We start from the raw sequence: 9,608 nt of genomic DNA, 5'->3' as shown, positions 1-9,608 counted from the left end.
GGCTCAAAGATTTACTTTCGATAGTAAATATATAAAACTAAGAATTGGTGGATGACTTGCAGAGGACACCAAATGTCAAGCCACTGTCATTAAGAATAAAAAGTATGTTACAACCACATGTTATAAAAGGTCCTATGTCATTCTGCAGGACTGTCTGCAGTATCAGTTGGTGTCCAATCATTATTACCCTTATGGTGAAGTTGTAGTCCTCCCTTGAGCGCACATGGCAGATCTAGCTCCTCCAGGACTTGTAAGAATGCTGAGGGGAGCTCATCTCTGTCTCACCTGAAGTGATGCTATACTCCAACCTATGATTCTCAGCCTCAGATACCCTTTGATACCTTCTAGGGAGATTTAAATAATACTGCACACTTGATTACTCTGAGATGTTCTGATTTAATTTAAACAATACTGAGACTTCAGTTATACCCACAGGTTCTGATTTAATAGGTCTGGGGTGAGGCCTAGACATTAGAAGTGTTAAAAGCTCCCAAGGGATTGTAGTGCTTTTCCAAGGTTGAGAAGCATAGCTCTCTACCTTACCTTGGGCTATGGATCACCTTTAAAAAAAATAACAAAAAACAACAAATCTCCATTTTGTGTAGAAATGGTGGAAGGCAGTTAAATCTAATTTTAATTATACACATATCTAAAGAGTCTGAAGTCTCACTATCAAGGTCATGAATTTAGTGTCTTCTTAATGAATTGAGTTTCTCCTTAATTTAGTGTTTCCTAAATTTGTATATTAGAATTACATGTTTGTTTTTTATTCTGTTTTGGTTTTGCTTCTTATAAATTTTAAAGCCCAGGTCACATCCCAGACCAATTAAATCACAGTCTCTAGGGATGGTACACAGCATAACTAGTTTTTGAAGTCTCCCAAATGCTTCTAATAACAGATGCGTTTGGAAACCAATGCTTGAACTTGAGATTTAATGATTTGCACCCACCTGATACAGATTATTGATTCTTAACACTGGCTGTACATTAGAATCATATGGGGAGTTTTAAGACTCTTCAAACCCAAGTTGCACCCCAAAATCATTAAATCAGAATTGCTCAGGATAGGAGCAGTCACCAATATTTTTAAAACTCTTAAGATGATTACAAGGAGCCCGGGTAGTACAGTGCTTAAAACACTGGCTGTTAACCAGAAGATTAGTAGTTCAAACCCAACAACCCAGTTGTTTGGCAGGAAAAAAAGATGTGGCATTCTGCTTTGTAAAGATTTATAGCCTTGAAAATCCTATGGGGACGTTCTATTCTGCCCTATAGTGTTGCTATGAGTCAGAATTGACTTAATTGCAGTGCATTTAGTTTGGTTTGGGTTAGATGATTTCAATGTGCATTCAAGGAGTAAAGCTGAAAGTTTAGCAAGCATCAGAATTACCTAAAGGGCTGAATAAAACACAGATTGTTTGATGCTATCCCCAAAGTTTCTACCTCAATAAGTGAGGTTGGGACCAGGCTTTGAACTAGTTCAATTCGGTCAGAATCCCTGCTGAGGATTTGCATTTCCACTCCAGATATACTGAATCAGAATCTAAATTTTGACAAGATACCCACACGAATGCTTGTAGATGCCAGTCTTAGAAATTCTTATACATTTAAGAGTCTTATGCAAAGGACATTTCTACATAAAGGGCTTTTATGTACATGAGTCCTATGCATAAGAATCTCAACGTATAAGAATCTCTAAAATCTGGGGACCTGTAAAAACCATCTCGGAATCTTGTTAAAATGTAGATTCTAATTCTGTATATCTGAGGTGGAAATGCATATTCTCAGCAAAGGGTCAGGCTAGAATAACTTAATAAAGTGCCTAAAAAATTCTCAGGAGATGCCAATACTACTGGTCTAGGAACAACATTTTGAGAACCTCTAGGTTAGTATAATGGAGTCCTGGTGTGGCGCTGTGGGTTAATGCGTCAGACCGCAAAGCCGTTTGAACTGCTCCTCCGAAACCCTATACAGGGTTGCTATTGGTCGGGACCGACTCGACAGCACTTCACAACAACAAGGTTAGTATAAAGGAGCTCTGGTAGCGTAGTGGTTAAAAATCTCACGGTCAGCAGTTCGAAACTACAGCTGTTCCACGGGGGAAAGATGAGGCTTTCTGCTCCTGTAAAGAGTTACGGCCTCGGAAACCCTATACAGGGTGGCTGTGAGTCGCATCGTACTCCATGGCACATAACAACTATAACAGGTTAGTATAGGAGTCCTGGTGTGGCACTGTGTGTTAATACACTGCACCGGCTCCTCTTGGAAACCCTATACAGGGTTGCTATGGGTCAGAACTGACTCGATGGCATTTAACAACAGAGTCAGTATACCCAGCTTATTAAATTAAAGATGAAAAGTGACACATAGGGAATTAAGATTTAGCTTCCAATAATTTTTATCTTTGCTGTTGTTGCTACTGAATTGTTTTAATTAATATAATAATATATTGTCCTCCAATATCTCCATGGTGATACAAATTAAACCGATTTCAATGCTTTTGTCTGTTTTCTATATTGACTTTCTTCTGTTCGTATTAATGGTTGCATTTTTTTCTCAATACTTCACCTTTTTCCTCCCCTCATTCATGTATATCAATTAGATGTGGGTCAGTGGATGTTGTTGTTGTTGTTCTTCTTGTTGTTAGCTGTCATTGAGTCGGTACTGACTCATAGTGACCTTATGCACAGCAGAACGAAACACTGCCCGATCCTGGGCCAACCTCACTACTGTTGCCACACTTGAGCCCATTGATGCTGCCACTTGGCCAATCCATCTCATTGGGGTCTTCCTCTTTTTCTCTGACCCTCCACCTTAGCAAACATGATATCCTACCCCAGGGACTGGTCACTCCTGACAATATGTCCAAAGTATGAGAGACGAAGTTTGGCCATATTGGCCTCTAAGGAGCATTCAAGCTGCACTTCCAAAATGGATATATTGGTTCTTTTGGAAGCCCATGGCACTTTCAATATTCTCCTCCAACACCACAACTCAAAGGCATCGATTCTTCTTCTATGGTATATAAATTTTATTTCCTTAGCCCAAATGAGAGTATCTTTGTCTGAGAGTTAAGTCCAATGTCTCATGCTATAACTGTTTACAGAAGTTGTGGCTACAGAAGGGAGAATTGAGTACCTGTAGCATGAGCTTGTATGACAACCAAGTGCTAGAATATTAACTCCTACAAAAGCTATAAATCATATGGAATCATTGTTTTGTTTCTCTGGACACTGGACTCACTCCAGGAATCTTAGGTGCTTAACCTCCGACTTTACAAAGTTGTAGCTTACTCAGATGATGGAAACCTGAATCAGCCACTCAGAAAGCTTGGAGGAAAGCACTCTTATAATTATTCTTTTGCCATTGTTGTTAAGTGTTGTTGGGTTAGTTCTGTGTCATAGCTGTAGCTGTATATGGTTCCTGAGGAGTGGCTGGTGAGTTTAGACCCCTGACATTATGGTTAGTAGTCCAGTACTTATCCTACATCACCACACCAGGACCCCTATGGTCATCCTATTGTCCTTTAATAAAATACTCAACCAACCAGCCATGCCTTCAGTCCTGAAGTGGTATTGGAAACCGTTTCTCTGCAGAAAAATATTGTCTTTTTTCCTCATAAACTCACGGGTTCCTGAACTTTATTGCAACTGGTCAGTATTTGATTTTCAACTGCTTAAAATCTCCCCAAAATTTCTGACTCTTACAGTTGTTCGAACAGAGCATGGGACCACTGAATGTTTTAAAATTGGGACAGGTGTGTGACAAGGTTGTGTTCTTTCACCACACTTATTCAACCTGTGTGCTGAGCAAATAATACGACAAGCTGGGTTCTATGAAGAAAAATGTGGCATCAGAATTGTAGGAAGACTCATCAGCAACCTGCAATATGCAGATGATACAACCTTGCTTGCTGAAAGTGAGGAGGACTTAAAACATTTACTGATGAAGATCAAAGAACACAGCCTTTGGTATGGATTACATCTCAATGTCAAGAAAACAAAAATCCTCACCACTGGACCATAACTTTCTTATCAATGGAGAAAAGATTGAAGATGTCAAGGACTTCATTCTTCTAGTTTCAACTATCAACACTCAAGTCAGCAGCAGTCAAGAGTTCAGACGACGTATTGCATTAGGCAAATCTGCTGCACAGGAACTTTTTAAAATGTTGAAGAGCAAAGATGTCAGCTTGAGGACTAAGGAGCGCCTGACCTAAGCCATGGTATTTTCAATAACCTCATATGCATGCGAAAGCTGGACAGTGAATAACGAAGACCATAAAAGAATTGATGCTTTTGAGTTATGGTGTTGGAAGAGACTATTGAAAGTGACATGGACTACCAAAAGAACCAATAGATCTGTTTGGGAAGAAGTGCAGCCAGAGTGCTCCTTGGAGGCCAAGATGGCTAAACTTCATCTCTCATACTTTGGACATATCAGGAGGGAATAGTCGTTGGAGAAGGATATCATGCTTGGTAAGATGAAGGGTCAGAGAAAAAGAGGAAGACCCCCAATGAGTTGGATTGGCCAGATGGCAGCATTGATGGACTCAAGTGTGGCAGCCAGAGTGAGGTTGGCTCAGGATTGCACATTGTTTCGTTCTGCTGTACATGGGGTCGCTATGAGTCGGTTCTGACTCGATGGCACCTGACAACAACAACAACAGTTAGCTGGTGTAAAACTTCTTGGCCTTCCTATGCTGCCATAGGTTTATTTTTACATTCTGTCTTTTACTTCAAAACTATTTGAAAATGAAGAGGGGTAAATCAGTGTATTCGTCTATCCTTCTTGAACTAGTATAATGCTGAGATTAAATTCACAAGCCTTCAATACATATTAGAATGATAGAAAAAGTAATTACAGGAAATTTGTATATTCTAATGGCATGTACTGAGTCACAGAAATGATAATTTCCAATCTTTTTCCTGTTTTTAATATAGTTTGCATATACTTCATTCACATACACACACCACGCAAAATAATTTTGTTTTCAAACTCTTAATAACATAAACCTAGCTGAACCCACTACCACTGAGTTTATTCTGACTTACAGCAAAGCCATAGAGCAGAGTAGAACTGTTTTCAAGGGCTGTTCAGATTGTAAAACCCTATGGGAGCAGGCAGCCCCATCTTTCTCCTATAAAGTAGCTTGTGTTTTTGAACCACTGACCCTGCAGTTAGTAATCCAATGCTTAACACACTGTTCCACTAAGACTTCACACTAAGTAATATACACATAAACAAATCAGAGAATTTGGGGTAAAGATAAAAATTTTGTATTGGTGGTAGTGGTGGTGGTGTGCTGTGGAGTTGGTTCTGACTCATTACAACACTGTATAGGTTTTCAAGGCTGTAAATCTTTACAGGACCAGGAAGTCTCACTTTTCTCCTGCAGAATCTGGTAGTTTTGAACTGTCAACCTTGAGTTTAGCAGCCCAACTTGTAATCACTACGCTACCAGAGCTCTTTAGAGAACTTTAAAAAATTAATGGAAAAAGGAAATAAAAGGTAATGGAATTTTCTCACAAAGTTTTTAAAGCCCCTTCATATGTTATTATTTTTGCTAGCTGCCATCAATTCAGTTCTGACTTAAAGTAGCTCTGTGCACTGAATCACTCCTACACCGTCCAACACTTGTTACTAAGTTTCAGACCAATGTTGTAGCCTCTATACAAATCCATCTCATTGGGAGTCTTCCTGTTTTTCAATGACCTTCTACCATGTTCAATATACTTTTCCAGGGACTGTTCCCTTCTGATAACATGTCCAAAGTACAGAGACAAAGTCTTGCCATCCTCACTTCTAAGGAACATTCTGGTTATACATCTTTCAAGACAATTTTTTTGTTGTTTTTCTGGAAATCCATGGTACTTTGATTATTCTTCACTAATACCACAATTCAAAATCATCATTTCTTCTCAAATCTTCCTTATTCATTGTATTCATTATACAATTTCACTTTTATAAGAGATGATCTCAAGGTTGGCAGTTCAAACTTCAAACCCACCAGCCTTCCATGGGAAGAAGATGAGAATATCAGCTTTCATAAAGACTTACAGTGTTGGAATCCCTATATAGAGTTGCTATGAGTTAGAACCAATTTTATGGTAATGGGTTTTGTGTCAGGCACACCATCATCCTCAAAGTGACATCTTTTCTCTTTAACCCTTTAAAGTTGTCTTGTGCAACAGAGTTACCCAATAAAATACTTTGTTTGATTTCTTAACTGTTATTTCCATAAATGTTAGATGTGAATGCAAGTAAAATGATACCATTTACTGAGGCAGATATGATTCTTTCTTTCTTTTTTTTTTTTTTTACATTGACTTGAAATCCTTACTGAAGACTGTAGTCTTTGACCTTCATCAGAAAGTGCTTCAAGTCTTCTTTGCTTTCAGCAAGTAGTATTGTGCTATCTGCATATCATAGTTTGTTAATGAATCTTCCCCAAAACCAGGTGACAAATTCTTCTGTATCTTTGATTATTTACTCAGCATACAGATTGAATAAGTATGGTGAGAGGATGCAATCTTTGCACACACCTTTCCTAACTTTAAACCATTCAATATTTCCTTGCTCTGTTTGAACACCTGCATCATGGACTATGTACATGATCCTCACGAGTACAATTAAGTGTTCTGTCAACCCCATTCTTTGCAATGCTGAGATCTATGTGATGTCAGCAATGACATCCCTCATTCCACATCTTCTTCTGAATCATACTTGAAGTGGCAGCTCCCTGTCAATGTGTTGCTGCAACACTTTTTAAAATATCTTAAGCAAAAAATTACTTTCATGTGATATTAATGATATTGTTTGATCATTTCTGTATTCCATTGGGTCAAATGGGGACAAATATGGATATCTTCCTGTCATTTGGCCAGGTAGCTATCATCCAAATTTCTTGGGATAGACTAGTGAGTGCTTCCAGAACTGCATAAATCTGAAACATTTCAATTGACATTCTGTCTATTCCTGGGGCTATATTTTCCCCCAATGTCTTCTGTGCAGCTTGGACGTATTCCTTTAATACCATCATTCTTGATCATATGATACCTCTTGAAAGGGCTGAATATTGACCAATTCTTTTTGGTACAATTTGACTTTGTGTATTCCCTCTACCTTCTTTTGATGCTTCCTGTGTCATCCATATTTTGCCCATGTTGCTGGGCAAAATAGGCTGTGTTTCTCCAGGGATTGGTTCCTCATGATAATATGTTCAAAGTATGAGAGACAATTCTCACCATCCTAGCAGTGAGATGGATTGGCACAGTGAGATGGATTGGCAGTGGCAGTAGCAGTGGACTCAAATATAACAATGATTGTGGGAATGCCACAGAACCAGGTAGTGTTTTGTTCTGTTTTGCATATTATATGAGTCACAACTCACTCAACACCTATCAAAAACATATAAAACTCAGAAAGAAAAAAATTGCCTATTTCAAGATTAATATGCCCAGCAAAACTGTCCCTCAATTATTATGACAAAATTGGAGCATTTCCAGATACACAGATATTAAAGGAATTTGTAATAACCAATTACAAGCATAATTACCAAAAAACCTACAGGGATTCCTATGGACTGAAAACCAATAAAAGGAGACAACAACCTGAGACTGACATACACAGAAACCCAACCCAGTATTTAATCCAGATATAGACATATACAAAGTAAAACAAACCTACAATACTGAAAATAGGGATTAAGAGACATCGATTTTTAATGAAGACAGCTATAAAGCAAAAAGAGGGAAAAGTTGCAGAACTTCCTAATGGTGAGGGAGTTAAGTAGATTTGAAGATAGAACAAATGGTTTTAAACTGAGGAGAAATTAATCAATTACAGGATAATCTCAAAGAAAATTACTAACGATTCACATAAAACCAAGAAAAAGAAAAACATAAAGATTTAGTAAGCATTAAAACTATATGAAAGAAGAACTTGACAAGAAAATGCATGAACACGATGAGTTCAGCATAGAATATTATGTGAAAGAAGAAAGCAACACTATAAAAAGACACACAACAAAACGAGTCAATAATCCATAGCTATAGAGAGTCACACTGAACCTCAATGGATTAACTATACCAGTCAAAGATTAGTGGAATGGATAAGAAGATAGGAACCTTTAATATGCTGTTACAATAAACAAACATTATACAAGGAAAAAAAAATAGATTTAAAATCAAAAGAAGGAAAAATATATCAAGCTAATGGCAATCAAAAATATGAGGGACATGAAATATTAACTACTGATAAAATAGACTTTAAGGCAAAAACCAGCATAAGAGACAAAAAGAATACTGACTCATGATTAAGGTCAATAGAATAAGAGAAAATAACCATAATAATGCTTATATACCCAATGAAAGAGCCTGTGTGGATTATGACAAACTATGGGCAACATTGCATAGAATGAGTATTTCAGAACATATAATTGTGCTTATCAGGAACCTGTACTTAGACCAAGAGGCAATTGTTCAAACAGAACAAGGGAACACCGAATGGTTTAAAATTAGGAAAGGTGTGCATCACAGTTGTATTTGTTCCCATACATTTTCAATCTGTACACTTTGCAAATAATCCAAGTAACTAGATTATATGAAGAAGAATGTGACATTAGGATTAGAGGAAGACTCATTAACAACCTGCAATATACAGATGATACAACCTTGTTTGCTGAAAATGAAGAGGACTTAAAATACTGATAAAGATCAAAGAGAACAGTCCTAGGTATGGGTGGCAACTCAATGTTAATAAAAACAAAAATCCTCACCCTAGACCAATAAATCTTGTGATAAATGGAAAAAAACAATTAAATAGTGAAAGACTTTATTTTGCTCGGATCAACCATCAATGCTCATAGAAGCAATAGTCAAGAAAACGACATATTAAATTAGGCAAATCGGCCGTACAAAGACTTCTTTAAAGTCTTGAAGAGCAAAGATGTCAGTTTGAGGACTAAGGTGCTCCTAACTCAAGCCAGGGTACTTTTAATAGTCTCATATTGTTGTTGTTAGATGATATTGAGTTGGTAAGGATTCATGGCGACCCTATGCACAACAGAATAAACACTGCCTGGGCACTCAGAATGCGACTCGGAAAAAAAATGCCTCCTCAAAGTAGAGTTGACCATGATGACGTGAATAGAGTTAAGCTCAGGGTAGAAAAGTGCACAGAACTTTCATTTGCTGATGGGCCACAACTTAAAATGAAGAGAAACAGCTGTAAACATCCATTGAAAATCGGAACATGGAATGTACGAAGTATGAATCTGGGGAAATTGGAAGTTGTCAAAAGTGAAATGGAAGGCACCAACATCGATATCTTAGGCATTAGTGAGCTGAAATGGACTGGTATTGGCCATTTTGAATCTGACAATCACATGATTTATTATGCAGGGAATGACAAGTTGAAGAGGAATGGTGTTTCATTCATTATCAAAAAGAATATATCCAGATCAGTCATGAGGTACAATGCTGTAAGTGATAGGATAATATCCATGTACCTACAGGGAAGCCCAGTTAATACCACTATTATTCAAATTTATGCACCAACCACTAAAACCAGTGAAGATGAAATAGAAGAATTCTACCAACTTCTTC

This window comes from Chrysochloris asiatica, unplaced genomic scaffold, assembly GCF_000296735.1.
Source record: "Chrysochloris asiatica unplaced genomic scaffold, ChrAsi1.0 scaffold00274, whole genome shotgun sequence".
Lineage (NCBI taxonomy): Eukaryota > Metazoa > Chordata > Mammalia > Afrosoricida > Chrysochloridae > Chrysochloris > Chrysochloris asiatica.
Note: the sequence above shows the minus strand (reverse complement) of the source record.